General features: G+C 35.1%; 1 long non-coding RNA gene across 1 annotated transcript; it reads left to right on the top strand.

Annotated features, from left to right (window-relative positions):
* Positions 1 to 2171: 2171 nt before the first annotated feature.
* On the top strand, positions 2172 to 3474 carry LOC129770309 (uncharacterized). The gene is made up of 4 exons (XR_008742091.1): positions 2172 to 2291; positions 2418 to 2478; positions 2681 to 2761; positions 2821 to 3474. It is a non-coding gene; the product is annotated as an uncharacterized LOC129770309 (long non-coding RNA).
* Positions 3475 to 4718: the final 1244 nt, after the last annotated feature.

Here is a 4718-nt window from a genome sequence, read left to right as displayed (position 1 = left end):
TTCAGTTGTTATTTTTTTGTCAATATCTTTAATTTCTTCATGTGATGGTTAGTCCATTGGATTTCCTCCCAAACCTATTTGATTTTATCCGACAGCAACTGAAACTATCGACGGAGACGTTTTGACTATTATCGGAAAGGTAAATGCTAACACTACAGACAAAGCAACCTGGTGATTACGTCTACGATTGATTGTTCGCCTAAATAGATGCAAGCGTTTTCCGAATGTAAAAAAATATATTTTTTATCCCCAAAATCGCCTTAGGCTCTCTTTTTTCCGATAATATTCTTCAACTGGGCAGATCGTTTCATTGGAAATTTGCATGGTTATGCTTGTAGGCCAAAAACAACGAACATGCGTTTTTCCATCACTAATGATGCTGGTGAGAACGTCTCCTATGCAAACATGGACAGAAGAGTTCTAGGATTATTTATAAGACGCTCAAATCATTAATATTTTATTTTTATTTTGAAATGAGTTTATTCTTCCCGATTTCATTTTTCTCCTTTCTATGAGCACACAATATAGTTACAGGATGTGAAGACACGCTTTAATTTTGTAAATATATAATTTTAAGAAGATGCTTCAAAGTGTTTTTATGTATGACCGATGTTTTAGAAATGATTTTTCATGTTCATTTAACCAACAAAATCTCACCACAATCTTGTAATAATGAATTAGAAAATTGCTTCGAAAATCGCATCGAGAGGATATCATTTTTATTATTTTTTTAAGCATGTAGCAAGTGTCAAAAAATGCAACCAATAACTATCAGGTATCTCCACATCATTTGCATATTTATTCCTGCTGGATTCGGAAAATCGCAAGTGGATATTTTTCACTCCCCCACGTTCATAGAAACAAACGAAGTTTAATTATTTTAACGTTATGAAGTTGATGTTTCGTATGATGTGAGAGAATAACCGCCGATTATTCAAAATTTCACCGAAAATGTTACTGCTTTCGAGAACTAAGCATACGACTGCTCTCTTGACCTTTTTACCACATAAATAATCGAAATAAGCCACGATACAATTGTCATCTGTTAAAAAACAAACAGTTGAATGATTTCATGAGAATTTTGTCTCAAATTATCTTGCAACCGTGAGTACTTTCAACATTGTTTTGTTTTTTTCATATACATTCCATATTGAATGCAAATAACTACGACACGATATATTTTGCTTGCCAATACAGATATATTTACTTTGCCTACTGTTCCACCTCAATATGTACCTCATTGATATGTGTCTATGTTTCTCAGGGGTTAGACCAAGGAAAGTGAAGTGGAAGGTAAAACGTAATGTCAGAATTGCCGTCCGGACGTATCCAATAAGTTTGAACTTATTTACATAGATAGTATCCAAACAACACTAAACATTGACAGTTTCGCCGGCACGGTTGATTGCCGTTATGAACCAGCGCAAAAAACAAAGCTGCAAATTATGCGCCAGTGGCGGTACCACGATCAAAGCATTCCTTGAATAAATCATATCACATTAGCCGAGCCAGCTGGCGGAAGCATATGCATAAAGGTTACTAGGTTACTATTTTCAACGACAACTGTTTATTTATTATACTGCTTCAAATACCTTCGACGAAATCAAATGTAGCCATACCAACGTAAGTAATAACATAAACAAATCCAAACTTTTCGTCTTGCTATTCCTCATACGTCTTTTCTAAATAATGTAAATTACGAGCCACCTGTTAACTCCACCATCTTGGGTTAGACATCAATTGAATATAGGCTACCCAAAATCAAAATCCATATGGCGTCATTTGTTTACCAACATATCATTTCCGAGGATAGAAATCGTTGAAATCACGGAGATAGTAAAAATAAAGAAAAATGCGCCGCTTTATTTCTAACTGCATGAGCGATTTTCATATTTCGGTTTCACATGGAGGTATTCACATTTAACATGGAGTTTAAAATTAGCCACTATTCGACTATATAACCGGACCGAGTTGTAAACAACAGTAATTGACAGAACCAAAATGTCAGTGAACCGTAGCAATACTGGGTACACTGGCAATATGAGGGATTTGACGTTTTAGTCATACCTCTGATGTTTCTAGTCGAATTTCTGACTTTTTTTCTCTTTCTCTATAAATATCTTCGAGAGCGGGGACCGACACTGATATTGTGCAAATGCTCTTGACGTGGACTGAGTGGGAAACGAAACAAGACAGATCCGGGGCTCAACGTTTTAATGTGTACATCTACTGGAGGAAAACATTAGTAAATGCAACTACCAAATCTTTAGTAGTTGAAACATTGGTAAAATGTACGCATTTTCCGTAAATATTACCAAAACTTTGTAAAACTGATGTCTTATGCAATACACATCTCTATTAAAGATTCGTACATTTTACTTCATAGCATGTATAACCTTGATTGTTTTCATTTCTAGGAACTGTAATGTGCGTACTTCGCAGTCGTCATTCCTCTTGATGAAACAAAGCTATTCGGAGGTAAGTTTTTTTTTATTTTTATTAGATTCAAATATATGTAACTTCTGTTTCTCTTCGGCGAAAACATATTCTCGACCACAAAGATATCGAGAACTTGTTTTCGCTGCGAAAAAACAAAAGTTCAATTCGTTGTATTGAAATCTTAATGCATCGAATCTTATAAAATAAACTTCAACACAATCCTTTCCCTTTTAATTTTCAGCTTCTAATCTTGGATTAAAATTGCACAGTTGACTATTCAATGTATATTAGACTGAGCATGTGCAACACAAAGAAATCTCAGGTAACCACATATGTTTCATCACAAACCCATATTTATAACTAACCATAATCATACATCAGGAAACGGGAGAGCAAATAATGCGGATGAGATGTACTGCGATCTGGTCCCATCAACTGCCAACTAATCAGTTGTTCCTGTCCTAAAGGATGAAAATGTGCAACAGTAAAAGGAGCAAACCTTGATGAGTGAGGGTTTGAAAAAACATATGAGATTGATTCGGTCGAGGCTGCGATTAAATCTGCACGAGCAATGTTTAGATGTAGAATGTAGGATGTAGGAAATTACTGTGTAAAAGATAATGTATGATTGAGGACAGCTTTTTAAATAAGAATTAATTATCAACAACATAATGTCATTATCCCTTATCATTATCTCTTACAAATGAAAAACAACGTTTTCACTGATGCTGCTCCAATGGTGGGCCAACATGCCCACCATCCTTCAAAAATAATGCCTACCAATATCCTTTTGTAAGATATACCAATGATTAGTAGGGTAGAAAATGACTAACGAATTGGTAACATTTACGAAAAAAATCGTCATATATACTAAATTTTCCTCTCAGTGTACACGTTGTGAAACAATAATAGTAAATTATACAAACCGATACTACATGAGCATGACTCGTGTTTTGTTAGACGTTTCGTTCGGTTTATGACCAGGAAATGTATTTAAGTGGAAATTATCATTTAGAGCTCGAGAGTTATTCTCTACACAGAAACTGTCTTCGACAAAGTTGTTACATATGATAGAGCGCTCACTTTTATGTTATCAAAAAAAGGGTGAGCAAAATTGTCGATGAAATAAAAAATATAACTTTCTTATCTTTATAGATGGAGGTAATCATAGCTCGACAATGTTGTAGTCCCAGTTATTTGAGATATCTTTGTACAACAAAGTTTTTTCTATCTCTTGAAATAACCGATATAGTGCCTTTTTCTAAATTACGTTAGGGTCACCATGAAAAAAAAAAACTGTTTTTCGCTCTAACTTTTTTATTTCAAATTCTACATACAAACTGTCTTCGGAAGACTTTTGGAACTTACTAATACAAACATTTTGCGATGCAGAACTTGTCAATATCTCAACTTCACTCAAAGTTATGGATATTTTTCCCCAAAAAACACACTCTTTTCATTTGGTTGTCATTCTTTCTGGAGCAAACATAAAAAATGTTTGTTGACGGAATCTGAAAGAACAAATTTCACTCCATTTTTCAAAATTTTTTATTTGTAATGCTCAATCGCATAAGCTTTGCGGAGCCGTAAATTCATGATTTGTTTATACAAAATTTCTACTTAAATCTATATTTAATAGGATTCGACCGATTACTCGCGGTTTACTCGAGGTTAGAGGGGCAACAATTTTTGTGGGACGGAACAGGTTAAGGATATGGATATGAGGTATCGTTGTCTCAACCGATACCTCATATTGCCGCACGCACTGTAGCATTTTGCATGATGACCAGGGATAGCATCTGGTGTTCGACAGATGAGGGGACAAGACAAACAAACTAATAACGAAAAAGAAAAAAACACAAAAGCATTAAATTCATATACTAGACCGTTTCACAAACATATAAATCAACTGCATATAGCAGATGTCGCGAGTTCCCAACACGTCTCTAACAGAAACATAGGGTTGTCTTCCTTGGCCCTCAAGGGCAATCATAAGGTACTTTCTGGCTGCGTAATTATCCGTACATTACCAAACTGCGTGATCGATATCCTCGTAACCGTTTCCACACCGACAGGAATTGCTTTGAACAAGATTTATTCTGTGGAGATGCACATCTAGCGAGTAATGGTTGGACATAAGTCTACTCATTTCACGAATGAATGAAGTCACGACTTACGTCCAAACCTTTGAACCACGCTCTCGAAGAAACTTTTGGAATAATTGAATATAACCACCGCAAAAATTTCACTCTATATAACATGTGATTTTCAAAAATATG

The sequence above is a fragment of the Toxorhynchites rutilus genome, chromosome 2, assembly GCF_029784135.1.
Source record: "Toxorhynchites rutilus septentrionalis strain SRP chromosome 2, ASM2978413v1, whole genome shotgun sequence".
Classification (NCBI taxonomy): domain Eukaryota; kingdom Metazoa; phylum Arthropoda; class Insecta; order Diptera; family Culicidae; genus Toxorhynchites; species Toxorhynchites rutilus.
Note: the sequence above shows the minus strand (reverse complement) of the source record. Positions and strands in the feature narration are given on the sequence as shown.